General features: G+C 43.1%; 6 non-coding genes across 6 annotated transcripts; 3 read left to right on the top strand and 3 right to left on the bottom strand.

Moving 5' to 3' along the window:
• Positions 1 to 519: 519 nt before the first annotated feature.
• Positions 520 to 593, top strand: trnan-guu (transfer RNA asparagine (anticodon GUU)). Its single transcript has one exon. It is a non-coding gene; the product is annotated as a tRNA-Asn (tRNA).
• A 2,642-nt stretch (positions 594 to 3,235) lies between these two features.
• Positions 3,236 to 3,346, top strand: trnal-caa (transfer RNA leucine (anticodon CAA)). Its single transcript has 2 exons — positions 3,236 to 3,273; positions 3,301 to 3,346. It is a non-coding gene; the product is annotated as a tRNA-Leu (tRNA).
• A 716-nt stretch (positions 3,347 to 4,062) lies between these two features.
• On the top strand, positions 4,063 to 4,135 carry trnak-cuu (transfer RNA lysine (anticodon CUU)). Its single transcript has one exon. It is a non-coding gene; the product is annotated as a tRNA-Lys (tRNA).
• Positions 4,136 to 7,692: 3,557 nt separating this feature from the next.
• trnam-cau (transfer RNA methionine (anticodon CAU)) lies at positions 7,693 to 7,765 on the bottom strand. Its single transcript has one exon. It is a non-coding gene; the product is annotated as a tRNA-Met (tRNA).
• A 571-nt stretch (positions 7,766 to 8,336) lies between these two features.
• On the bottom strand, positions 8,337 to 8,409 carry trnam-cau (transfer RNA methionine (anticodon CAU)). The gene has a single exon. It is a non-coding gene; the product is annotated as a tRNA-Met (tRNA).
• A 2,811-nt stretch (positions 8,410 to 11,220) lies between these two features.
• Positions 11,221 to 11,292, bottom strand: trnae-uuc (transfer RNA glutamic acid (anticodon UUC)). Its single transcript has one exon. It is a non-coding gene; the product is annotated as a tRNA-Glu (tRNA).
• Positions 11,293 to 17,749: the final 6,457 nt, after the last annotated feature.

Below are 17,749 nucleotides of genomic sequence, written 5' to 3'. Positions count from 1 at the left end.
TATGACAAACATAAATAAATCGAACACATACTCTAATGAAGGGATGAGAGGTGGTAATGATTGAGGCCACGCCCACAGACAACTACAGCAAGTCTCTGTGGCGCAATCGGCCAGCGCGTTCGGCTGTTAACCGAAAGGTTGGAGGTTCGAGCCCACCCAGGGAAGAGTTTGTGTACCAACAAATCTACCGGTCAGCAACCAGTTGTAGGTTTGGTAGCAAATCGATAGCTGTAATGGGTGACTTGTCCCACTGAACTCACAAGTTATCCTTTAAGTCATTTGGTTGACAAGAGTTAAGGTGCCAAAGCATGCTGAGCTGTTTGATGAGAGACATTACAATTGTATTGTAACTGGTAATCTTGCTGTATAGCACCTCCTACTTTTCGGTTCAAGTTTGACATAGATCAGCAGCAGTTCACTCGAGTCTCATCACGTAAAAATACAGAACGCTTGCATCTACTGCCATGAGGGGGCAGTCAAGTTCGAAGCCACACCCATTGCCAACAAAAGCCAGGCAGAGTCTCTGTGGCGCAATAGGTTAGCGCGTTCGGCTGTTAACCGAAAGGTTGGTGGTTCAAGCCCACCCAGGGACGTTCTGACTTATGCGTATTATGTGAGTTAAAGTAAACATTCTGCTGCCAAAACGCTCTCCTTACGCATTATACACGCTCCTTGGCAAAATATTTCTCCAAGGGTGACCTGTTAAGTGCATTGTAATTCATGACTCAACCTGGAGGCTCCTCTGTCTTTTGTCAAAATTGCACATGCAAAGTGAAAAAACAACCTTTTTGTCATATTGCCATGAAAGTCACACACAAACAAGAACAAATTCAAAAAGGCTGAGAGACCAAATGAGGGCACTTGGGAAAAAATTTGACATTAAATCTCTTTCTTTAACAAGTCAGACCAGGAAGTTATTGACTACTTGTTGTGTGCTACTTTACTTGTTACCTACACAGCAGATATCAACCTTATGAAAAACATAAAGAAATCGAACACATACTCTAATGAAGGGATGAGAGGTGGTAATGATCGAGGCCACGCCCACTGACAACTACAGCAAGTCTCTGTGGCGCAATCGGCCAGCGCGTTCGGCTGTTAACAGAAAGGTTTGTGGTTCAAGCCCACCCAGGGACGAGTGTGTATACCAACAAATCCACTGGTCAACAACCAAGGGGGTATTCCTCGAAAGTAGCTAAAGAAAGCCAGGCTATAGCCAGAAATTGTCGCTTGAACTAGCACCATCTCCCAATTAAGCCTCAAGTTGCTCCACAAAGACATTTCAGCTGCATCTCAGCGAGGCTAATCCAAGCGAGGCTTACACAGCCTGGCTAAGTGTGAGTGCACGAGGAATGTAAGAAGCCCTGATGAGTGGATGGTGGAAAAATGGAGATGGCAGAAAAGGAGAGCAAGACAACAGCTCTAATTTTTTCGGCAGCTGAATAAATAATGCTGATGGAGCTGTATGAGGATTTTAAAAGTGTCATCACCAGAAATGGTAATACAGCTGCGATCAAAAAAGCGAAGAAACGGCATGACTAACAACTGCAGACAGACTAAACGCCTAAGTTCTGAAAGTTTCAATTGTTAGACATTTATTTTACTGTACTCATGTATTTATGCTCTCCTCTTTGTGTTATAATGTGTTTACATAAAGCATGTTGAATTGTCTCTGTATGAGATGTACAGCACAAATATACTGGCCCTGCTCACTTTATTAATAACTCAATAATCGACACGCATCATCATACTTTGTGACTATATTGTCGTGAGTGTGTGACCCACATATTATTTTTTCACTGTTACATCTCAACAGGAGCTATCTTAACAGCCAAAAGCGTACCTGGCAGCAAGTGAAGGTAAAGTACAGGAAAATATTTCAGAGTGGTAAGTAGCCTTTGAAGAAATGTGTTTGTCCAATAAAGAGAGCAGCAAACTAGATATGGAAGAAACTGAAAATAAAAGAGATCAAGAAACTGGAGAGGGATGTTAGTATAAATTCAGATAAAGGAGAATTTCGTGTTGTGAACTGTATTTAATTCTGTTTTCTCTCCACAGCTTGAGAAACATGTAATAATAATTAAACAATTCAACACAACTTGAACTCAAACTTGTCATTATTGTACGATTCATGCAAAGTGTTAGAAATGTGTTTTTTACATTTATATTCACAGTGGGGTGCAATGAGCTAAACGTGTGGAAAGTTATAAATCATCTCTGTCCATTTAGCCTTCTTACACTTGCTCTGACTTAAACTGCTACTGTGTCAATGCTAAATTATGAAAAGAAGTTCTAACTCAAAAGTCACAACAATAAGGATCAAAGGAAATATGTGTCCCTGTACAGGTCCCTCACTGTGTCAGGAGAAACTGAGTCCTTTCAGGCACTAGAACCTGCAGGGACTCAGACTTCAGCCTGAAAAGTTGTCCACAAGACAAAATGTATAAAATATGAAGTATACTATTAATTTAAGATGGCTCTGTCAGAAGTCAGCTATGGTGCTTGAGAATTTTAAGCAATGAACCTGTATTTAATTTGGCCAAAGGTCATTTCTATCCGTGCCCTTGTTTTAGCATGTGCATGTGCATGTGCATGTGCATGTGCATGTGCATGTGCATGTGCATGTGCATGTGCATGTGCATGTGCATGTGCATGTGCATGTGCATGTGCATGTGCACATGCCCTTGTTCCTGGATCAGGATATGGCGTGAGGAGGTACGGCCAACAGATGTTTGATCCAGCACTTAAAGTCAAAGTTCAGCTCTGTTACCACCATCACAGCGTCCTCAGTGGTGCCTCTTTGAATGATCACAAACCTCCTGAAATGCACAATATGAATAAAAAACATTCAAACTTGTGCAAGAGCATTACTTTGACCTTTCTTTGGGCTCATGTCATTTCTGTATTCCCCGTTTGCTCAAGTATGATCATTCACTTTAAAACAAAAGAAGGAAAATCTGAATAACGACCCATGGCCTCTGGCCCTCTCTGGCTTTCATTACTCATCCAGTGACATCACTCCCTGGCCAATCAGTGGCCTGCAGTCTGTAGACGTCACATTTTCGGCTGGAGTCAACTCGAATCCCTGCCGTGTAGGTGCTAAAAATGTAGCTGCTACCAGCTGTTACTACCTCATGAAAAACCCTAAAACCCGAGTCGAATATAGTCAAGTGGAGTAGCGTTTTGCATTTTGGTTCACGTTTGTCATATTTTACACAGGCAGGGAAGTAATGGTGTCAAGATGGCTGAGCGGTCTAAGGCGCCAGACTCAAGGCTTCTTTCCTTCCTTGGGACAGTGACTTCTGGTCTCCAAAAGGAGGCGTGGGTTCAAATCCCACACCTGACACTAATTTATTGCTTAAATCTTACTTTCTTATTAGAAGACCGTGAAGAAAGCCATGTCAGGCCATGGTGAAAAAGGGAATTTATCTCTGAAGACGGGCCTTCAGTTCCTCCCATCAACATACACAATTCTGATGTGCGATGAGGCAGTTCTCCTGCTACATTAAGCTCTTTTCCACTCGTACTTACTCACAACCACCTCAATGTGGGTGGGGTCGTTATAGCAAGGAGGTCCAAAAGTCCTGTGATGTCACTTTTATTGGACAAAACATGACACAACAATTTAGGACATCAAGGTGAAGGTATACATGCTACTTGGTCTGTGTCTTTGCGTCTAGTAATCCACCTCGTTGATGATCACAGAATACATCAAATCCAACTGTTGCTGTTGCCGGGTTCTTGTTAAGGAGTGGCTTTCATGACTCATCCAGTGACATCACTCCCTGGCCAATCAGTTGCCTGCAGTCTGCAAATGTCACATTTTCGGCTGGACTCAACTCGACCCCGACCGAGTAGGTGCTAAAGATGTTCCACCTTGTGCCAGGTGGTATTACCTCTTGGAAAACCCTAACAGCTGAGTGGGATCCAGTCGAGTGGAGTAGGTAGAGGTTGAAAAGGGAGGAATGTGTTCCGATGTCATTCGAAATCTCTGAAAGTTGACTTTGGCTTGTTTTATCTCTTCTTTTTTTTTCGGAAGGCATGTTTTATAACATGTGAATAGCCCGGCTAGCTCAGTCGGTAGAGCATGAGACTCTTAATCTCAGGGTCGTGGGTTCGAGCCCCACGTTGGACGTCGCAGTTTTAATAATCAACAGAAGTTTGATCCAGCACTTAAAGTCAAAGTTCAGCCCTGTTACCACCATCACAGCGTCCTCAGTGGTGCCTCTTTGAATGATCACAAACCTCCTGAAATGCACAATATGAATAAAAAACATTCTTTCCCTGCCATTTGCTGCCTTTGTGTACCTCAAGTACTCTGGAAAAGATTTCCCTTCAGAATTGCTTTGACTCTGTAGTAGCCAATTTCCTGACAATACCAGTTATGTCACTGTCCATGAGCTTTACTGGCCACAACCCTGGATCATTTGAAAGTAGATCCTCACTTTCAGACTGGCAAATGTCCATTAACCCTGCCCCCTCCTGCTCTTGCTCCTTACTCTGTGCTGCGCTGTCATCTGCACTGCTGGCACTGGCCCTGTTGTCGTCACCATGGCCTGATGAGGGGCTTGGTTCTGTATCATGGATTCAAATGGAGTTTAGTTAAAGCATGCAGGTTAGTGATGCACGGACGTTAATGCATAGAAAAGTTAAATGCATGCAAGTTACAGTTATGCATGCAATCAAATTGACTCCATACTTAGCTGTAAAAGTGTAACCCTTAAAAGAAGGGAAACATCTTATTGTGAATCAATTTGAAAGTGACATGGTACTCTTTGCTACTTTCTCACCATCTTCACTGCTGGTCCTCCTCCTGTCCTCCTGCACTTCAGCAGTGGTGGTGTCACTGGCCGCTGCAACATTGTCTGATGTGGAGCCTGGCTCTGTATCAGTGATGAATGCAAGATAAGTTAATACAGGAAAAGGTTAAAGCATGCAGGTTTCAGTTATACATCCAAGTTAGATGTATATTAATATGTTAGCCTACCATTCGCTAACATCTAGTGTTTGAAAGCTCAAAGTCAGTGAGTGAACTTACCTTTCTTTGAGAAAAACTGAGTGATCAGTTGCCTGCCTCTACTGGCCCTCTCGTCTTTCTCCCGTCTTTCCTTCCGCTTCTGATAACCCGACTTCATTCTAGATTATTTCAGTCAGCTCACCGTCCATCATGTGTTTCAGACAGCCGCTCCATACACCTGCCTGCATTTCGGATGCGTTCAACTACAATTCGATCAGAACTGGACCGCACCATTTTGCAAGAGGGGGAGGGCCGAGTAAATGTCAATATGCCAAAGAACTAAAGAAAAGTTATTGAAATCGAAAACTGTGTTTGATTAGTTTATTTTCCATTAAAAATGTTGTAATTCATTAGAAAATTCTAAGAATGGGCAACAATATTAATATTATACTATCACTACCTCTTAGGGCCCCCCAGGCCGCTGGGCCCTTAGAAACGTTATCACCTTTCCCCGCCTGGCGGCGCCCCTGGTGATGCCCGCCTCCACCAGGCTGTGCACCTGCTCCACCTTCGCTAGAAATAAAACCACCGCACTGTTCATGCGGGCAGCGGACTTTACCGAACCGTGCCCGATAACCTGCCCCACGGCCAGCGCCACTTCCTCCACGCTGCACGGAGAGCCGGCACCGACTCTGATGCCGCGCTTCCGGGACAGCATGGAGAAGCCGCCAGACGCCATTGCGGCCGGGAAGCGCACCAAACAAATGCGAAAAATACCTCGAAATTAACCTCATAAGACTACACAAAGTACACAGAACTAACACAACTAATGAAACATTTAACAGAGAAAACAAGGATAGCGAATAAAGGGTAGAAAAACCACCTTTACACTTAGCCTTTCTCTCAGCTCTTCCGCTCACACTCCTCTCACCAGCAGAAGAAGAAGAAGAAGAAAAGGAGGAGTGAGGATGCGCAGTGGTGGAATAGGGGGAAGAGGCCGAGGAGCACGAAGACACCGTGCCGTCCCAGATGAAATTCGGGCGACAATTATAGATCATGTCATCATTCATAGCCACATAATTTTGCTTGTTTTCTTTGTTTGTGTTTATATTACAGTATATGTGTGCTATGTATATTTTTCTTTTCCTTCTACAATACTATACTGTATGGAAGTTACGTACTTCACAGTATTTGTGTGAATAAAAATGGTTGGTATGAGTGTATTGTGTGTGCTTTGAGGCTACTCTTACTGTGAAACTTTTTTCCTTCAGTTTTATACACTATTGTATTCTGTTAGGTAGTCCTATGCCATAGTGACAAAACATCTAAACAGTTTGACTTGTAGTGCTCACACAATGCGAAAAGGACAATGCATTTTGGGGCACTGACTATTTGAATGAGAAAGAAACTTCATTTTGACACATGGCTGAACTGTTTAGGGGGAGATATGAGCTTTTGCTAGTGAACCATGGTGTTTTGCTTAACCATTCAGTTTAGTTTTGCAAAAAGTACTAAAGAGTGTTTAAAACGTCCGGTCTGTTTCAAGAAATGAGCCTCGGCAACTGAGAAAGATCTTTGCAATTTGGGTGGCACTGACTCTTTTCATGGGAAAGAAATTAGGTCTGAAGCATGGGTGAACAGTTTTGGGAGAGATATGTGCTTTTGCAGGTTAGCTATGGTGTTGTGCTGAACTATAAGAGTGTTATGCCAAATGATCTTAGAGTTTTGAGAATGTAATTTCTGTTTCAAGAAATGAGCCAAACCAATAGAGAAAAACTGTAATAGGACGTTTGTTTGAATGGAGGGATATATAAGAAACAATATAACTTGATACTTACTGTAAGACTGTTTTTTTAAGTCGGCAGAGACAACGGCTCGATGAAAAATCCCTCTTCTGTAACGGCTAACTTTTATAATCCTCTAACCTAACGAAAACAAAATCTTAAATTTGTTTTTTTGTTGGTTTTGTTGGAGGAGGGGGAGCGGGAGGGGAAGGGAGGTTAACTCCAAGTTAGGGCTTCACCTTGATTGGCCGAGTTCCATTGTGAGCTCGGGCGTTGATAGGCTCGGTTCATTGTGAGTCGGTGCGACATTGGCTAAACCGTTCAATGTGAGAATGGAGAAGTGCGAAGCCTATTGGAGGGGAGATGCAGGCTAACGTGAGCGAGGTAGCGCCAACGAGGCTTAAAAATCATAAACATGCATGTATTGTCAGCCTAGGCTCACTTTCCCACACCCATTCATTGGTCCTGCAGACTTTGCTAAAGGTATGTGATAGCCACTTGCCCAGCTCACATGGATTGCATGGCAATCAAATAAGTGGATGGTAGGAAATAAGATATTCTAATCTGTAGCCCCCTGTGACACCTATGGGGGGCGAGAACGGCAAAACCGAAGAAAAATGTGTCTGACATGACAAGTTTAAGTAGATAATAAAGGAAGGAGAAACTGAAAGGCGACAAATATCTGATTGCAAGGCATCTCTAAAAGAGCGATGGTTCGAATCCCCATAACTTGGGTTTGACACAAGGCGAGAAAGATCTGATTGCAATGCTTTTAAAAAAGAGAGATGGTTCGAAACCCCATAACTTGTGTTTGACACCTTCCACACTTTGGAGTGACTGAGCTTCCGAGTGGGCTTTCTGCAGCTCCAACAGAGAGCAATCGGAGCCACCTGTGCCCAGCAAGTTTCCAGCTGTAACTGAGGTGAAGTGCTATAAACACATCAAAACACCTGCCCCGTGTGAGGGTCGAACTCACGACCTTCAGATAATGAGACTGACGCGCTGCCTACTGCGCCAACGAGGCCTGCAAATCATAAATATGCATGTATTGTCAGCCTAGGCTCACTTTCCCACACCCATTCATTGGTCCTGCAGACTTTGCTAAAATATGTGATGACATGGCTTGTTGAGCACGTAGCTACTTGTTCAAAAGACCTGTTGTCTGGACTAGAGGTTAAACAATCAACTCACAAGTTTCTTTATCTGGCTTTCATTCTCATTTTGAAAGTTTATGGAAAGTTGCAAAAGAGGTAGTCTCACGTGGGATAAACTTGACTGAATTGTCCCATGTCAGTCTATGTCAAGAGAAGGAGAGTCTGCAAAGGTGCTTTTGTCACACAGCGTATTCTATTATGTTAGCGTGATGAACTTCCTATCCTTTGTCATGGGTCTTGGCCAGGGTGCAACTTGCTTTTCTAAAAGAGAGATGGTTCGAATGCCCATAAGTTGCGTTTGACACTTTCCACACCTTGTAGTGAGTGAGCTTCCGAGTGGGCTTTCTGCAGCCCCAACAGAGAATAATCGGAGCCACTTGTGCCCAGCAAATTTCCAGCTGTAACTGAGGTGAAGTGCTATAAACACCACATCAAAAAGATTGCCCCGTGTGAGGGTCGAACTCACGACCTTCAGATTATGAGACTGACGCACTGCCTACTGCGCCAACGAGGCCTGCAAAATATAAATATGCATGTATTGTCAGCCTAGGCTCACTTTCACACACCCATTCATTGGTCCTGCAGACTTTGCTAAAGGTATGTGATGCCCACTTGCCCAGCTCACATGGATTGCATGGCAATCAAATAAGTGGATGGTAGGATATAAGATCTTCTAATCTGCAGCCCCCTGTGACATCTATGGGGGGCGAGAACGGCAAAACCGAAGAAAAATGTGTCTGACATGACAAGTTTAAGTAGATAATAAAGGAAGCAGAAACTGAAAGGCGACAAATATCTGATTGCAAGGCATCTCTAACGCTAGTCGTCCATTGTTCCGTCACGTCAACTTAACTCGCCGGATTGGATGCCTAGTGTCGCCGTGTTGCTACTACAGTGGGCGTGTATACGAAGTTGTAGATAGAACATACGGTAGAACGGCTCCGGGGTAAAGTAAATAACTTGTGATTTTAATCAACCGAAGTTTCGGAGTTTCGGGGGGAAATTAATGTGTATAAATCGTCAGCAATGGAACATTATTTCATATTGCACCATGGATGTGGATCTGCGAGCGAGGAGAGTTGCTATTGTGCTGCTGATGCGACACAGGAGATCTCCTTCTCGCTGCATCTCCTGTCCCTGCACCTTTTCTCTGATTTGAAAATGAAACATGAACAAGACATGTTGTGAAAACATGGCCATGGGTGTGATTTGGTTCTTTTGTTGAAATGAATGCCTATCACAATTATTGATAACGTTTAATCCACTACTCCACCTCTGCCCATGAAAGAATTTGATGCACTGGATTGAACCTCTATTCCTTGATGGTCATTACTTTACTGCAAAAGTGGAGATGCTCACAATTGCCTGATGTTTTAGGTGTGTTTATTCGCCTACAATCGTTTTAGCACAGCCATTCTGGCCACTGCTGCTGTTCATTTTGCCCGCAATAGCAATGACATGAGCAATACCCGAAATGTTCAGTGGTGAATAAACAAAGGGAAAAAAAATACATGATCTACTGTCATTGGGTAACGCACTACGTCTGCCGTGGCAAATTTGCATAAACTTCGAGCGAGCCCAACTTTTTGACGTGCCGCAGGTCCCCAGCTCGCTGTGTCAGAATCCCAGCATGCTTTGCGAGCACGGCGACAACGATCGGCCGGATTTCATTGAAAATTAACTGAATGCGTTGGATACGGCTTGCGTTGACGGAACAATGGACGACTAGCGTAAAAGAGCCATGGTATTAACCAGTACATCTTTTGATTTGCTACCCAACCTACAACCTATAGCTCTCCGGTAGATTTGTTGGTGCACACACTCGCCCCTGGGTGGGCTCGAACCACCAACCTTTCAGTTAACAGCCGAACCCGCTGGCCGATTGCGCCACAGAGACTTGCTGTAGCTGTCTGTGGGCGTGGCCTCGATCATTACCACCTCTCACCCCATCATCAGAGTGTGTGTTCGATTTCTTTATGTTTGTCATAAGGTTGATATCTGCTGAGTAGGTAACAAGTAAAGTAGCACACAACAAGTAGTCAATAACTTCCTGGTCTGACTTGTTAAAGAAAGAGGTTTGATGTCAATTTTTTCCCAGGTTCCCTCATTAGGTCCCTCAGGCTTTTTGAAATTTTTTTGTTTTGTGTGTGACTTTCATAGCAATATGACAAAAAGGTTCTTTTTTAACTTTGCTTGTGCAATTTTGACAAAAGACAGAGGAGCCTCCAGGTTGAGTCATGCATTACACTGCACTTAAAGGGGAACTCCGGGGCATTAGAAGCGCGTTTCCATTGCTAGAGGTTGTCAAATACTGATAGTAGGACACAGACAGGTGCAAATCTGCGCTCCCTGTGCGGATATTGCGCTGTTTGCGCAGCCTGTCATGCGAGGCTAATACGTGGTGGCTAAGGGGCAAGTGCTAACCCTTCCATGTAAAACAACAACTTGCACACTGCAGAAACGTCACACCACTTTATAAACGATCCGACAATAAAGTCACAAGCCTTACCATCAAAACCATATGCATGGTTCTCACATTACTGGTATGGGGACGTTACAAAACAACTTTATAAACAGCATGTCACTTACCTGTTGTTTGTATGCTCGCGCATGTGAAAGCCCAAAAGAGTCAATGGACGATACTCCCAAATACAAAGCAATTATCTTCTCTAGAAAAACTGCGTTCAAGTATTTAAAACATTACAACAATACATGCCCAGTAATATTGTTGTCACCCTTGGAGAAATATTTTGCCAAGGAGCGTGTATAATGCGTAAGGAAAGATTTTTTTATATTTATATTAATTATATATACATTTCTAAATTCGTTCATATTTATATACATTTTTTTTACCCAAAATTTCCCCCATGCCAGATCGCCAAATGCTCCAAGTCCGCGGACAAAAACATTTTGTCCGACAATAGACCATGAAATTTCTCTTTTTCCGTATCATTTGTGGATGCTCATGTCATTTAATGACAAATAGCATTTGTCTTTGCTGCTCAAAATGTTATTAAGCACCGTGTTACACATCAAAGTATCAGAAAAACTTGATCATTCTTTTAGTTTTTAAAAGCCACAATGGTCCTAGAGCTGCTGGAAAGAGTTAAGCGAGCCCTTCTCTAAAGAGAAGTAGTAAATCTGCTGGCTGTAAAGTGTTATTTCAAATCAAGTGGTGCGCATAGGATGACTCCTTACAAACCAACGTCCTATTGAATTTGTCACAGGGCTAGATTAAATTGACATTCTAGTCATGTCATTGGAAAACAAAAGCAGAAATGTCTTTGGTTTACGCTACTAACAGTGCCAAAACCTAGTTCCCTCATTCCCTGACCGGGAATCGAACCCGGGCCGCGGCAGTGAAAGCGCCTAATCCTAGCCACTAGACCATCAGGGACCCGAAAGCAGTGCACACGGTACAGGTTGCAAGACTGTGGTAAACTCTTCCTCACTGGCAAATTAATTGGCATAGTGCATTGTACTGAAGTTGTGAACATTTTAGCCTTAGATGAAAGCAATTGTGCGCATCTGGAGAATGAATCCAAGCAAGCATAAGTTTCACGCTTTAGACTTCTCTCTTATTTCAGGGAGAAATAGAAAGATTCCTGAGTAAGAGTGAGTGTGTCATAGCCCAGCAAGAAAAACAGTTGATAGATGACTAAATAAGGGTCTGTCAGGGCATTGGTGGTATAGTGGAGAGAATAGCTGCTTGCCAAGCAGTTGACCGGGGTTCGATTCCCAGCCAATGCATTCTCTGCTCCTTGTATAATTAGCTTTCAAATGTACCTTGCTACCTCTACCTCTGTTCAGACAATGGGTGGCTTGTAGGGAAAACACAGTCTCAAGCTAATGCACTCTAGCAACTCTTCAACCAAGGAAGCATTTTTTGTTATGACTCTTCAGTTAAAGTGATGGTCTGTTTTCTCATGTGCATTCTAAGTTCCTCCTCTACAAAGCAAGTGGGGAAGATTAGATTCCACAGCGCCGTACGACACAAAAAACGGGCCTCCCTCAAACTCAATCCAAGACGGACGGACGGATGTACGGCCAGCACCTGCCAGATCACCAAATGGTCCAAGTCCGTGGACAAAAACATTTTGTCCGACAATAGACCATGAAATTTCTCTTTTTCCGTATCATTCGTGGATGCCCATGTCATTTAATGACAAATGGCATTTCTCTTTGCTGCTCAAGATGTTATTAAGCACCGTGTTACACATCAAAGTATCAGAAAAACTTGATCATTCTTTTAGTTTTTAAAAGCCACAATGGTCCTAGAGCTGCTGGAAAGAGTTAAGCGAGCCCTTCTCTAAAGAGAAGTAGTAAATCTGCTGGCTGTGAAGCGTTATTTCAAATCAAGTGGTGCGCAAAGGATGACTCCTTACAAACCAACGTCCTATTGAATTTGTGACAGGGCTCGATTAAATTGACATTCTATTCATGTCATTGGAAAACAACAGCAGAAATGTCTTTGGTTTACGCTACACACAGTGCCAAAACCTGGTTCCCTCATTCCCTGACCGGGAATTGAACCCCCGCCGCGGCTGAGAGAGCGCCGAATCCTAGCCGCTAGACCATCAGGGACCCGAAAGCAGTGCACACGGTACAGGTTGCAAGACTGTGGTAAACTCATTCCTAACTGGCAAATTAATTGGCATAGTGCATTGTACTGAAGTTGTGAACATTTTAGCCTTAGATGAAAGCAATTGTGCGCATCTGGAAAATGAATCCAAGCAAGCACAAGTTTCACGCTTTAGACTTCTCTCTTATTTCAGGGAGAAATAGAAAGATTCCTGAGTAAGAGTGAGTGTGTCATAGCCCTGCAAGAAAAACAGTTGATAGATGACTAAATAAGGGTCTGTCAGGGCATCGGTGGTATAGTGGAGAGAATAGCTGCTTGCCAAGCTGGGTTCGATTCCCAGCCAATGCATACTCTTCCCCTTGTATAATTAGCTTTCAAATGTACGTTGCTACCTCTACCTCTGTTCAGACAATGGCTGGCTTGTAGGGAAAACACAGTCTAATGCACTCTAGCAACACTTCAACCAAGGAAGCATTTTTTGCTATGACTCTTCAGTTAAAGTGATGGTCTGTTTTCTCATGTGCATTCTAAGTTCCTCCTCTACAAAGCAAGTGGGGAAGATTAGATTCCACAGCGCCGTACGACACAAAAAACGGGCCTCCCTCAAACTCGATCCAAGACGGACGGACGGATGGACGGCCAGCACCTGCCAGATCACCAAATGGTCCAAGTCCGCAGACAAAAACATTTTGTCCGACAATAGACCATGAAATTTCTCTTTTTCCGTATCATTCGTGGATGCCCATGTCATTTAATGACAAATAGCATTTGTCTTTGCTGCTCAAAATGTTTTTAAGCACCGTGTTACATATCAATGTATCAGAAAAACTTGATCATTCTTTTAGTTTTTAAAAGCCACAATGGTCCTAGAGCTGCTGGAAAGAATTAAGCAAGCCCTTCTCTAAAGAGAAGTAGTAAATCTGCTGGCTGTAAAGTGTTATTTCAAATCAAGTGGTGCGCATAGGATGACTCCTTACAAACCAACGTCCTATTGAATTTGTGACAGGGCTCGATTAAATTGACATTCTTGTCATGTCATTGGAAAACAACAGAAGAAATGTCTTTGGTTTACGCTACTCACAGTGCCAAAACCTGGTTCCCTCATTCCCTGACCGGGAATCGAACCCGGGCCGCGGCGGTGAGAGCACCTAATCCTAGCCACTAGACCGTCAGGGACCCGAAAGCAGTGCACACGGTACAGGTTGCAAGACTGTGGTAAACTCATTCCTAACTGGCAAATTAATTGGCATAGTGCATTGTACTGAAGTTGTGAACATTTTAGCCTTAGATGAAAGCAATTGTGCGCATCTGGAGAATGAATCCAAGCAAGCACAAGTTTCACGCTTTAGACTTCTCTCTTATTTCAGGGAGAAATAGAAAGATTCCTGAGTAAGAGTGAGTGTGTCATAGCCCAGCAAGAAAAACAGTTGATAGATGACTAAATAAAGATCTGTCAGGGCATTGGTGGTATAGTGGAGAGAATAGCTGCTTGCCAAGCAGTTGACCGGGGTTCGATTCCCGGCCAATGCAGTCTCTGCTCCTTGAATAATCAGCTTTCAAATGTACCTTGCTATCTCTACCTCTGTTCAGACAATGGCTGGCTTGTAGGGAAAACACAGTCTAAAGCTAATGCACTCTAGCAACACTTCAACCAAGGAAGCATTTTTTGCTATGACTCTTCAGTTAAAGTGATGGTCTGTTTTCTCATGTGCATTCTAAGTTCCTCCTCTACGAAGCAAGTGGGGAAGATTAGATTCCACAGCGCCGTACGACACAAAAAACGGGCCTCCCTCAAACTCGATCCAAGATGGACGGACGGATGGACGGCCAGCACCTGCCAGATCACCAAATGGTCCAAGTCCGGGGACAAAAACATTTTGTCCGACAATAGACCATGAAATTTCTCTTTTTCCGTATCATTCGTGGATGCCCATGTCATTTAATGACAAATAGTATTTGTCTTTGCTGCTCAAAATGTTATTAAGCACCGTGTTACACATCAAAGTAGCAGAAAAACTTGATCATTCTTTTAGTTTTTAAAAGCCACAATGGTCCTAGAGCTGCTGGAAAGAGTTAAGCGAGCCCTTCTCTAAAGAGAAGTAGTAAATCTGCTGGCTGTAAAGTGTTATTTCACATCAAGTGGTGCGCATAGGATGACTCGTTACAAACCAACGTCCTATTGAATTTGTCACAGGGCTAGATTAAATTGACATTCTAGTCATGTCATTGGAAAACACAGCAGAAATGTCGTTGCTTTACGCTACTCACAGTGCCAAATCCTGGTTCCCTCATTTTTTTCAGTCCTGCATATAATTAATGTCATTATGTCGTTCATAACCCTGCAGGTTCGAATCCCGTCAGGAGCACTCTGAAATAAAGAAAATAATAGAGGAAGGTGTTGGAAAATCACTGTTTTATTGCAACTGCCACTTACATGGTTGTACCCACTGTCATATTCATGTTATGAGGGTCAAGAACCCTTTTGGGCTTCATTTATTGAGACGGTGCTTGATTTATTTTTTCATTTGTTCATTCCTATCTATACTTGTTTTTTTTCCCTTTTACAAAACCACTTGGCTCGTAGGAGTATCAACATGAAGGAGACCACACACAGTTGTGCAAATGAACCAGTACATGTTTATTTAAAGAATAAAAGACAAATCAGTAATGTGACAGTGTACTGTATATCACTAATGCAAAGATGTGGTGCAAGCAGCAACGCAGGGAGCACAGAGCTGGCCAGGTCACACCTCCTCCTGTAGGTTTAAAGATGAACACACAACAAACACAGGGAGAACAAAGCTGGCCAGGGGTCCGTTTCACGTAGCAGGTTCAACCAACTCTGAGTCTATTGCTGATCTCTGAGTTGATCTACTCTGAGAAAGAAAACCCTGAGTTTTCGGTTCCACATACGCTGATTTGAGTGAGGTTAATCAACTCTGAGTAAGTTCACCTTGAGTTTAGCGCGTGCACCACAACTTTAAAAAGCCAGCATCAATGGAGCCCCGATTTGACGAGTCACCTTGGCAACGGGGAAGAGGAGGGGCTACGTTTTTCACCAACCTCGAATTGGAAATCTTAATGCGCTCATACGGCGAGTTTCAATACGTTTTTAGAAATAAGTGCAACACCGCTGCAGCAGCAAAAGTGTAAGTTTAAATGTAGTCCTTTGCAATCACAATAATATTACAGGGAAACTGCTTGAATGGTAGCCCATTCATTTATTTCATTTAGGTGCAATCCCGCGGGGGAGAAGCGCACTTGGCAGCAGTTTAAGATGAAATATAAAAACATTGTTCAAACAGGTGAGACCTCGGCATGGAGGTACCTCATTTTGATCATGTTTTACACTGTAAAATAAATATTAAGTGGCTATTTGACTGTGCAGTTATTTTATTCCCAACATAATGCTGTTTTCACACACATAAACTATGTCTTCTCATCTATACCATCCATTCATCCATTATCTATACACCGCTGAATCCGTCATTCGGGTCGCGGGGGGGCTGGAGCCTATCCCAGCGGTCAATGGGCAAGAGGCGGGGTACACCCTGGACAGGCCGCCAGTCCATCACAGGGCCACATAGAGACAAACGAGACAAACAACCATACACACTCACAGTCACTTAGAAGGACAATTTAGTCACCATCTATATCATGTTCTGTTAAATAATTAATCCTATTTAAACTAACACAGACTTCTACTGAGCCAACAGAAAGAAGGCAGATGCCCGTAAAACGGGTGGTGCCCAGCACCGCCACCTCTAACGGAAGGCCAGTGGCTGAGGGAGTCCACCCCCAAGACACGAGTGTCTTTATAAAATATAATAGACCTATATATGTCTTTTTTAAGCCTATTCATACAAATATTTGTCTTTTATGTCTTTTCTTTCTTTTGTCCCAACACATTCTGATGGTCCCGCTCAAAAAGATAATTGTCTTTAAATGCAAAAATCTGTGCGCGGCCTGATAACCATCTCCGACGAATATTTATTTCTCTGTGCAGTAATGCTGCACCTTCATCCACGGGATCGTTGTCAAAAGGACATGTTCGTGAAAAAAGTTGCCTCCTACTGTGCCTAATGGACTTCTAGAAGTAGAAGAACTCGCTCTGCTGACTGAATGAATGAGGAAATCAAATGGCGTGTGTGGCTGAAAGAGGGCGGAGACAGAAAGAAACTCAAGGTTTCTTGAATAAAACCTGGTCCCGACCAGGTTAGGTTCAGAGAGTCTGTTACTCCGGTAACTGACCGAGAGGTTAAGTTACCTCTCTTTGTGAAACAGGCTAGAGCTACCCCTCTTTCTCGGGGTTGAGTTACCTCCCTCTGTGAAACGGAAAACTCAGGGTTTCAACTCATTTCAGGGTTAATAAACTCAGAGTTTTCACTAAACCTGCTACGTGAAACGGACCTCTGGTCACACCTCCTCCTGTAGGTTTAAAAATGAACACACAACAAACACAGGGAGAACAAAGCTGGACAGGTTATACCTCAACCTGTCACTTTAGAAATAGACAGTGTTATATTTTTCCATTCTACCTTTATCTTAAAGCTTTCTATGATTTTGCCGAAAATCCTGTGTGTTCTTTTATGAATGAGAGTCTGGGAGTGTGACATCCATTTCTGGCATCTAATAAGCGAATTTACCTAATAATATATTAGTGTCTTACAGTAAATATAGCATGCAGAGCTCTGTGTTTGATCATCTTGCCTTCACCAACAAAAAGGCTGTCAATTTGGAGGATCAGAACTGTACTACTCTTCCACAAAACAGGTGTTTATACTAACACAGTTTTCATATCTAATCAAAAGTCATTGTGCGTGCGCTCGTCCAGGCCCTCCATCTTGTCCTTGACTCTCCATAGCTCCCCCTCGCCTCGGCTTTGGTTCTCATATCAGCCACCTACAGAAAACATAAACTCACATATACCCACACACATAAAAAAGAAAAAGAGACAAAGAGCATATACAACACGCATCCTTCCAGTGATCTGAGACAGCGACACACTTTAACACACTTTAACACTGACATTCAAGTTTGTACAATCAGGGTCATATTAACAACACACAGGGTCATATTAACAACTCCTTCCCACCATCCACCTGTAGATATACAGTAGGTATCTATTATTCTTATGATCCCAAGACTGTGTTTCCTTTACCTAAAGGAAATAGTTACATCATTTGAATCAACACAGGGAACACAGAGCTGGGCAGGTCACACTCCTACCTGTAGGTTTAGAAATGGACAGACAATAAACAACACAGGGAGC

The sequence above is a fragment of the Odontesthes bonariensis genome, chromosome 8, assembly GCF_027942865.1.
Source record: "Odontesthes bonariensis isolate fOdoBon6 chromosome 8, fOdoBon6.hap1, whole genome shotgun sequence".
NCBI classification, from domain to species: domain Eukaryota; kingdom Metazoa; phylum Chordata; class Actinopteri; order Atheriniformes; family Atherinopsidae; genus Odontesthes; species Odontesthes bonariensis.
The sequence above is the reverse complement of the archived record's forward strand: the minus strand, read 5'-3'. Positions and strand labels throughout refer to the sequence as shown.